The sequence below is a fragment of the Solanum pennellii genome, chromosome 7 (assembly GCF_001406875.1).
Source record: "Solanum pennellii chromosome 7, SPENNV200".
NCBI lineage: Eukaryota > Viridiplantae > Streptophyta > Magnoliopsida > Solanales > Solanaceae > Solanum > Solanum pennellii.
The window spans coordinates 22,059,472-22,069,821 of record NC_028643.1 but is presented as its reverse complement, the minus strand read 5'-3'; the positions used below and the strand labels follow the sequence as shown (position 1 = coordinate 22,069,821).

The following is a 10,350-nucleotide window of genomic DNA, read 5'->3' as shown; positions in this document are numbered from 1 at the left end:
AATACCTATTAGAAGATGAAATACCCATTGGAGTTGGTTGATTTAGAAATCAACTTTGAAAGGACCTTTTGGGAAAAGGAATCCCATTAGTGAAGAACCCATACCTAAGTGAAGATTATTCAACCAAACTGAAGTTAAATCCTAGAGAAATTGTCTTCTTCTTCAAGCGTTCTTGTTACATCAATGGAGGATTTAGGGAGAGATAATTTAGAGAGAGATGAAACTTTTTGGTTAATATTTAACAATATGGATTATGTGAGTGAAAAATAACTTAAAACTGACCCTTAGGTCATATATAATCGCATCCTAAATTAATCAAAAGACCCCTCACTTAATTGGGTCTTTTTGTGATGTCAAAATGCTTAGAATACGAATTGAACGAATTTGGAAACTGGTTGTGCGTCGCAGGGATAATTTAGCATTTTATTTTTGAAACACGGTTTGACGTAATGAGCCTCGTGGAGTGCACGCATCGTGAGAAAACTTTTTTCCTACCACGTGTTTGTTGTGTGTCGCGCAGTAGCCCCCACAATCTTGGTTGTGTGCACACTACACAATTTTCGGCCTACGACAACACAACGTAAGAATATCTAAACTAGCAAAAAGTGTCGCCTTTGATAAAAGGCTACACTTTTGTACCTTCTGCAACACTTTTTAGGGGCTGCCTAAAAGGAGCGTAACATTTTACATTAGGCAACACTTTTTAAATATTGCGATCTTTGGCTACACTTATAAAGCATATAAAAATAGGTGTACGGGCACGCTTCGAAGACGTGCATTAGAAAAACCTATTTTTTATTAGACTACACTTAAAAGAGTTCCCTTTTCAGAGTTATTTGTCACACTTAAAAAGTGTTTCCTTTTATTGGTTATCTAGAGCAACACATATAAAGTGTAACTTTATAACTCATGCATAGCAACACTTATCAAATGTAACTTTATATCTCATATATAGCAACACTTATAAAGTGTAACTTTATATCTAATCTATTGCAAAACTTATAAAGTGTAACTTTATATCTCATCTATTGCAACACTTATAAAGTGTAACTTTATTTCTACCTAGAGCAACACTTACAAAGTGTAACTTTATATCTACCTAGAGCAACACATACAAAGTGTAGCTTTGTATATACCTAGAGCAACACATACAAAGTGTAACTTTAACATTTAAAATCGCAAAAGTAGCACACATATATATATATATATATATATATATATATATATATATATTATACATACATAAAAGTGACCTAAAACACAAAATTAACTAATCATTAAATCGAAGCTATATATTTCAAATTAACTTCGAGAAATATTTTATGTACAACCAAAACTTAGTAACTGCTTCCTTAAAGATCTCTAATATCAACACATTCCAACAAAACCAAAAGTGTCTTTAAAACGTATATGACTATAGTACAAAAATTCTTCATCCTTCACCACAATAGATCGACTTTAGTTCTGGCCAAATTCAAATTCAATTACCGGCATTTTCCTGCACTGTCAAAATAAAATTTTAAGTTTGTGAAATAATTGTGGAAGTGCATAATCGGAGAGCATTCACTGTAAGACAACCAATCCAAAACTAATATAATTTCAATGTTAAAATTACACATTATAAGGACTACAAAATTTGTGCACTCTTCTCTTGTTGGCTCTCAAAAATTAAACTTCAAAAGTTTAAACATAGATTAGATGTTTGTCATAGAACAAGTGACATAATTGTTAAGATATGAATTCTTTAATTGCATATAAAGAAGTATATAATATGAAGAATGATTTTTTCTAATCCTCTACTTAATCTTTGAAACTTCACAGATAGTATGTCTTGAATAGATTGTAGTAACTTAAGAAGCAACAAAATTACTTAGTAATTCTGCACTTTCTACTTCTAATAATTCTTCACTAACAAGTCTTGAATGGTACATGTCTTACTTCTTATAATTCTGCACTAACAAGTCTTGAATGTTATAGGATAATTTTCTGTACTTGCCTTGATCACAAAATAAGACAGACTCATCACACAAGTAAGACTACTAATTCTGCACTTGCTACTTCTAATAATTTCATTGACCTTTCTTTGAAGGACCAACAAAAAAATCAATAAATAAGGTTACAATGGAGACACAAATTAATAATAAGTCAAACAATAACAACATATTGGGCATGAGAACACTCACAGGAACACACAAATAGTTCGAACGAACAAGACATGAACACTTGAAACAAGGTTCAGAACATAGTTTAGAATGACCAAAAAAATAGATATATAACAATAGAAACATGGTATTTTAAAAGACATGAATCATAGGGCAAGGTGCATCATCAGAATGCGTCTCCAGTGCATACATGGAAGTGCCAAAATATTCTAAAGGTTCAGTTGATGCAGGTAATCCATTCCCTAAGCCCCTAGATAATATTGTTGTTAAGGAAGTTGCTGATATGGTTGGAAAGTGCAGGACACTACTAATTTGCAGGAAAAGAAATACAATGTGAGGGATGAAATGACTCTTGTTTTTCATGAGGTTATGGATATCCCTTTTCGCTACGCTGAATCCCATGTTACTCTTATTTCAAGTAAAAAATATACAGGGCAACAAGAGGTCTTTGATACATGTCAACAGAACGCTAGGTTCAATAATAAATCAGGAGGAAGGTTTAGTAAGAAGAGAAGGAATGCTATAAAAAGACATAAACAAAATTTTGAACAAGGTAAAGATTTAACTGACAGTGAACAAAAAAAAAAGGACCAGGCTGCAAGAAAATCCCCTGCCAATTTTCCTCTCTAATTTTCTCTGCTTTGCCTCTAGTTGAACATAGGCACAACCTCCTCGGGGAGAAAGAAATAAACTTTCTCTATGATCTTATATTGCAAAAATCCCATGCAGTATTCTTGTTTTCGGGCTTGAAACACAGTACTCTTCTCAAATTTCAACAATCAATAGGGGTGGATTCATTGTCTTTCTTGAGGACAACCCCGCGAAGATCAAACTTTATGAGTCCACGAATAGTGCAGATAGTAATAGAATTCACAGAGTCGAGTATCAAACAATTTCTAGAGATGCATACAAGATTTTAAAACATGCTACATAAAACAAGAAAGACTGCTACATTTCAGCAATTGTTAGGCCTAGTAGTTCAAAACATGATGTGCATAGTATTTCACCAAAGAAGTTATGAAGTTAAGTGGGATTTGGTTATTGTTAATGGACCAGAAGGCAATAAACCGGAATCATCTGGAAGAATGGTTGTAATTTATATTGCTGGTGTAGTAGCAAGGAGAAGCAAGAAGAAGAACGGGTGGAAAAAATTCTTTTATTTGCTGTAAGATCTAGGCACACAACTTATGTTTACTTCATTACGATAATCTTCCATTAATTATATTGAGAACAGATCTTAAATATATATTTGTAAATTAGCTCTCTTCTATACATATTTTAACTTCAAGGATGCCTCGATTCATTGATTTTTGAAATCATAAGGTTGATCATTCTTCATAGTGTTTGTAGAATATCAATTCACAATAATGCATAGCTCAATTACTATCTAGATAACTAATTATATGGTATCCGTCACTATACCATTTATTGTATAAAGGAAATGGATATAATATCCAACTTATATCATGACAGAGCAGAAATTTTCACATAATTTGATAAAGGAAATGGATAATATTAACAGTTGTCTTTATCACTTCTTTTTATTCTATATTCTTCTACATAGTTGATGAGTTACTTGATGTCCTAAAAGTGAGAGATGCTAGTTTTAATATCTTATCTCTATTATATGTTGTCTAAACTAATGACATTCCAGAAGTTATATATTCATGTTTACATAAAAAGACATGGAGAATAAACTGACCTCAAATATAACAAAATGAGATGATTATCTCATTAGCACATGCTACACTTTTCAAGTGAACTTTAACTATGTTTGTTTGAATCAATTAATTTGATCCATGGAAGTGGTGCAAGTCGTAAGTAAGATCAGCGTTGATCAACCATCAAATTATAAAAAAAATATCCAATAAGTACTTACGTAAGTAACATAGCGTGAATAATCTAATTAGAGCTTTTGAATTAACTATTCAACAAAACAATCATGAGGAAGTACAAGAACTTACAGATAAGCAAGGACTCTCACAGAGGGGTAGAAAGACTGTGAGACAAAGGACCAGAATTCCAACCACCAGCATGTATGCTAGTTCTAGTACACTCATCTAAGTGTAAAGGTCCTTAATGATGTTTTTAATTTTTTAGCACGAGTTTGTTAAATAAGAAAGAGCTTTCACTGATCCGAGAATGAATCTTTCAGAAATGCTAAAAAAGAGCCCCCAATTTCTCATTTTTAAATAAGTCCTTTGATGGAAGAGTTAAAACATGCGAACGAGCATAAATGTAAGGTTTATGTATGTATGACAAATTCAGATTAAAGAGGAACAGAACAACAGGAGATAGTAGAATAAGCATTGTCTTAAAAGATGATTTTTAGTTCACTTTTCCAGACAAAGTAGGCTTTGCTTCTGAAACTCAAACTATAGTTTTACAGATATGTAAACATTCTTTACACAACCTTTTCTTTTCCACATAGATATAATAGTGTCTTAGCAGCTAAAATCTCTCATTAAGAAAATTAACAGAATATATTAGTGAGATGCTTTCCTTCTATCAGGAGGTAAAAAATATGAGTTCGTAGGACACCACAAACATAGAATAGTTATGTCACTACCAACGTATATCCCCAATGTTAGGTTTTAAATATCAAAGCTATGTTGCTAGAACTTTTCAAAAATTTTGTTGAGTGCATGTCAAATTCTCCAAAAGTAGTGTATTTTTGGAGGATCTTACATGGGTGTTGATATACCGTGGTTTCACGGTATTTTTAATGTTTTTCCTTAAATTTAATGTGTGTCCAAAAGACTTTTTGTATTGATTTTTATGTAAGTTTCTCTTTATTTGCAGGAATCTGTCAAAGGATGAACGCGGAATGTTTTGAGAGAGAAATGCAGAAGAGACCACCTATGGAGCTTGTGACAGTCCGTCGAGCTTGTGACGGTCCGTAGGTGGCATCGCAGTGAAGTTGCTGGTTCGTCGGGATGATCAGAGAAGTAGTCCCAGTATCATAATTCCAAGAGTTTAAGTGATATGAAACGGAGACCCTGGACGGACTATCATGTCTGTGACGGTCCGTCATACCTGTTCGTTGAGGAAATGAAGAAAGCAGCAAAAGGATCTATAAATTATAGATAATGGAAGCCATGACGGCCCGTCGTGACCACGACGGCCCGTCACGAGGTTTGTCGAGCCAGCCGCGTTTTGATAGATTGTCATCAAATAGAGTTCTTCTTTTATTACGTTTTTGTTGTTTATAAATAATATGAAAACCCTCGTTTTTTGTATTAGACTCTCATATAGTTAGATTGTCTTATGTTAGAGCCTTTTTTAGTAGACTTTGTGATTGTGTTATACTTTTGAAGAATCTTTAGTCCTCGATTAATTTCAGTAATTGAGACACATTTTCTGGAATTTATTGTTGGTGCGTTTGTTGATTAATCAAGTGAACTTCTGGATTTTATTCTTTCTTCAGGAACTTAGGCAAGACTTCCCCATCTTCCTTCACCAACTTCACTATGGTGCCACCTACAGGCCGTCACAAGATCGACGGACTGTCACAAGCTCCGTAGGTGGTAACTTTACTGCATTTCTTGCTCAAAAACATTCGCGTTCATCTTTATACAGATTTCCTGCAAATAAAAAGAAACTTACATAAAAATCAATACAAAAAGGCTTTTGGACACACACTAAACATAAGGAAAAAGCATTAAACATACCTTGAAACCATGGTATATCAACACCCTCAACATAAATTTGTTGTTTGTCCTCAAGCGACGCACTCTGACTCACTACAAAATCTATGTACAATAGTATCCATGTTTTAGCTTTCGCAATCGTTTGGCTATCCATCCCGATCAGTCTCATCATGTTTATGCATGTAATCACTATTAGGCTTGAAATATGCAGAATCAGATGATGACACAAACTCACCACGCACTGACACCTATCCTCTTTAATTTCTCAACGGGGTGCTAATATTTCCGGTATTTCAACTAGTGTCCTCACTTAAAAACAAAATCCTCATTTTTCACACAATGATTTCAATTTGAGTATAAGGATTACTTTTCAACACTCACTCTCAGAACAAATTCACAACTCATTCATACATATTTCCATAAGCTTTCCCTAAATTTTATTGCTTTAAGTTCGCTATACATCTCTTAGGATCACGATACGACTTTCTTAGGTGGTAACATAGGCTAAGGGTCAGGTAGGGTATTTTAGGTATACTTTAGTGACTTTTTGCCCTCCTTGACATATCAGCTAAACATACCACTTTTTATCATTTTATTTCACCCAATTTCTCATATTCTTTCACCTTGCTATTTTTCCTTCTTTCTTAATTTGTTTAACTGACTCTCTTTTTTTCTTGCTTATATTTATTGTATTTTTTTTATATAACTTTTCTTTCAACTGCTCCATGAGTCACTTTACTTTTGTTCCTCCTCTCTCTTTGTTCTTTCAACCCCACATTCCGGAGAATTCCTCATAATAGCCACCCTCAACTCATGGCTTTGCCATGAGTCAAAGAACACAATATCAAAAGTTGGGTCAGGGCCATCAAAGTGTTGTTTACTGCATTAGCCACCCTCAACTTATGTTTTTGGCATAAGTTGAGGTGCACATGTCCAAGGAGGGACCAGGGCCAACACATTATTCCCAGAAAATATCAGTTGGGGTGAAAAAGAAAGGTTATTTTAAGATAAAATCATTTGAATCCAAGAGGGATTAATTTCATTCAATTTTTTTAAAGCTAAAATTTTTCTATATTGAACAAGGGCCTATGATCCTTTCTTAATTGTTTATTACAACTTACTTTAACAGGACTAACCAGGCAAGTTCTATCTCAGTACAAATAGTGGACTATTCAAATCTTCCTCACACTCACTTGACATCTAATTACTCTACCAGATTATCTGACACCTAGTTCAAATTTTAGACTTAGGGTCATACAGTGTTGTATCTCTATGTCATGCTTAGACCCACACATTTATCAATTACTATGCCTAGTCATGCATCATTTTCATTTCATCAGGATATCATTTTAGCCATCATGATTAAGAGTTAAACTATGTACACAAGATATAGACATGCCGGTTCAACAATAAAAATAATCAGTCTGTTGGGGAAAAAAACACAAGAAAGAAAACCCCAAAAGAGGATAGTGAATTGGGCTACTCAGACTTCACCCTAGAACTCACTTTCCATTTACCCAACACCCTACAAAAAGAAATGCAGTTGTCCCCTATGCATACAAAAATTAAAATACGAGAGTATTAGGTGAAGCGAACCTGGGCGCAAAGCGCCGACGATCAGCAAGCTAGTTGGTCCAGTACCCCGGAACCCACTACCTCAGTAGTCTGGACACCCTCAGTAGTGTCCTCATCAGCAACAACACTATCGGCAGTGCCTCCCGCTATCGCCACATCTCTAGAGCTAGATGCCCCAGCAGCTGACTCTACGGCCCTGATCCGACGCGCCTCCTCATCAGAAAGCGAGGTCTCCTTGTGCCCTTTATCACACGGTGCTCCTTCTTCTGTGCTCTAGCCTCATCCTCCTCTCGACCCTTACGCATCTTGGCATGCTCAGGAGAGGGCGGTGGTGGAATGTGAGAAGTGGCGAATAAGGTCGCCATCACTATGTCCTCAACAAGCTCTACAAAAGGGGACTAAGACTCAGGCACCCTAGCCTCTAGGATCATATCAATGTCTGCTCGAAGAATCTCGGCCGCAGCCTGAAGGTTCGACACGTCCACTAGATGGGCTGTCCGGGCTAGCACCCGCAACTTAAAATTGTCCAATCGCTGATGAACCTCAGCGATCTTCCGCTCTACGCGCTGGAAATTTTACGCTCCAAGCCCTCTTCTGGCTCAGCAATAGACCTCTGCATCCAAGGCTAGATGTGATGCAGTAGTATAGCCATCTGTGCCTCTTGTTTCTAGACCCTATCAAGCGGGACCAGAGTGAGGAAAAGGGATGAGCGATAGGAGCTCGAGGCAGTGCTACTACGCAGGATAGACTCGACCGGAGTAGTATCAGTGGTTTAAGAAGCAACTTGCGTAGCCGTGCGAGCATGTGATACTGTATCAGCCAGATTTTCACCTAGTGGAGGCAACTCTTGATGGGGCCCTCTGCGTGGAGCCAACTCATTGGTCTCATCCCTGATGAGGCCGATATCAACAGTGCCCACCGGAGTCTTGAGCTGATCAATGTGCCAGATGGGCACTCCTGCGGACTTGCATAGGGAAAAATCATGCATGGAAAAGGGTAAGTAGTTATGACCTTGAAAGCCCTCTCGTGCATGACCGCCTGTATAATCCAAGCGAATTCCAGCTCAAACCTGGCTATCATCGCCGCCATCATAATTGCACAATCCCATGTGACTATATTATCATCGCCCTTGGGGGAAAGGCACGGCGGACAATAAACCATAAGAACTTAGCCGTGAAGGTTAGGTTAGCCTTCTTGATGGCTCTCTTCGGTTCTATTACCCAGTCGGCACCCTCTCCATCAACAGACAAATGAAGGGACATCCATCTCTTGGTGGTCTCTCTGAGCGATGGCTCACGCAAGAATTGTCCATCTTTTACAATTTGCCATATGTTGTCAAACTCGGCTGTGAGAGCGGTACGATTGGCATCAGCATCCTCGCCGTATAAATACCGACGGATGGAAGACAGGGAGATATCAACCTTAATGGGACATACTAGGACATGCTCAAGTGGGGCCTGTTTGGCAGGGGCAACCCGCCTATCTATCTGTGATCTTAGAGTAGCCACGTAAGAGGCGTAGAACTCTAGGACCAAATCCTCACTATAACGGCCTAAAGAACGCGCTATCCACTCTAGTCGGTGTCTTGTGAAGATATTGTGGATCTCTGGCATGGTGGGGAGGCTACCCGTAAGGACCCACCTCTACAGTGTAAGGGTCCGTGTCATGACTCTTTTATCATTCAGAAACTTTGCATCTGAATAAACTTGATATTGCGCGTCAACACACAACCGGTTGGGATGGTCGGCAACCGGGGTTAGAGCACGAGTAGGTGAGCTGGGAGTGGAATTAGATCTGTCAGTCTCATAAGACCAGGCGGAGTGTATAGTTGTGGCAGGTGCAGGGACTTTAGCGGAACCTGAGGCTTCCTCCGACCACGAAACTCCTAAGGAGCTAGACACTCCTCTTAATGTGTAGCTGACCCCGAAGGTGTGCCGGTCACTGTGCGCTCCTCATCATAATGGGAGGCAGTGACTACGCCAGACGCCATTTTTTTGGGCGTAGCTCTGGTAGCACGTGCAACTTGGGATGGAGTGGCAATGCCTAGGGGCATGTTCTCGGGGTCAGGCTCATCATTAGAGCCTATGACCTGGCGGGCAGATGGGGCGATAGACTTTGAACGCCCACGTGCGTAAACTCGATCTTGTTTTGGTTCCATAAGATATATTAATAGTAAAGAAACAATATTTGTACGAGAAGGAGAAAACAAGAGGAGCAAAAACGAAATAAAATAAATATAAGAGCTAAGATGTAATGACTTTTCTGTAGTAACAATGAAACACGACAAACCAGGTGATGGCTCATCGTGAGTACGACAGACCATCATGGGGTCCGTCATGCCTTCCTTCAACTATGTTGATGTGGAGACCCATGGAGGAAAGTCTATGACAATTATGATGGATAAGCAGGATGGACCGTCATGACAATGACGGTCCGTCGTCGATGTCCGTCGTGGAGACCCTTAGGAGAGGTGTCTCTGACCGACACAATGGTTGTGCAGGATGGTCCGTCGAGGGTATGATGGTCCGTCGTAGATGTCCGTCAGAGGACACTTAGAAAAAGTTGGAGAAACTTAGGAAAAGGGTCTCTGACAACCATGATGTTTGTGCAGGATGGACCGTCATGGTAACGACGGTCTGTCGTAGAGGTCCGTCAGAGGACACTTAGAAAAAGTATGGAGACCCTTAGGAGAGAGGTCTCTGACCCACACGACGGTTGTGCAGGACGGACCGTCGAGGGTATGATGGTCCGTCTTAGATGTCAGTCAGAGGACACTTAGAAAAAGTAGGAGACCCTTAGAAAAATGGTCTCTGACAACCTGAACGGTTGTAGAGGACGGTCCGTGGCATGTATCCATTGTGGACACTTGGAGAAAACGTACAGTGGGATGTTGGAACAGACCCTATGATGGTTCGTCGTAGGTACGATGATCCGTCATCGCGGTCTTGTTCTATCATTCAATG

At 38.5% G+C, this 10,350-nt stretch overlaps 1 pseudogene; it reads left to right on the top strand.

The window, feature by feature from the left end:
* The first annotated feature begins 2,352 nt into the window (after positions 1-2,352).
* On the top strand, positions 2,353-3,331 carry LOC107024914 (annotated as a pseudogene).
* Positions 3,332-10,350: the final 7,019 nt, after the last annotated feature.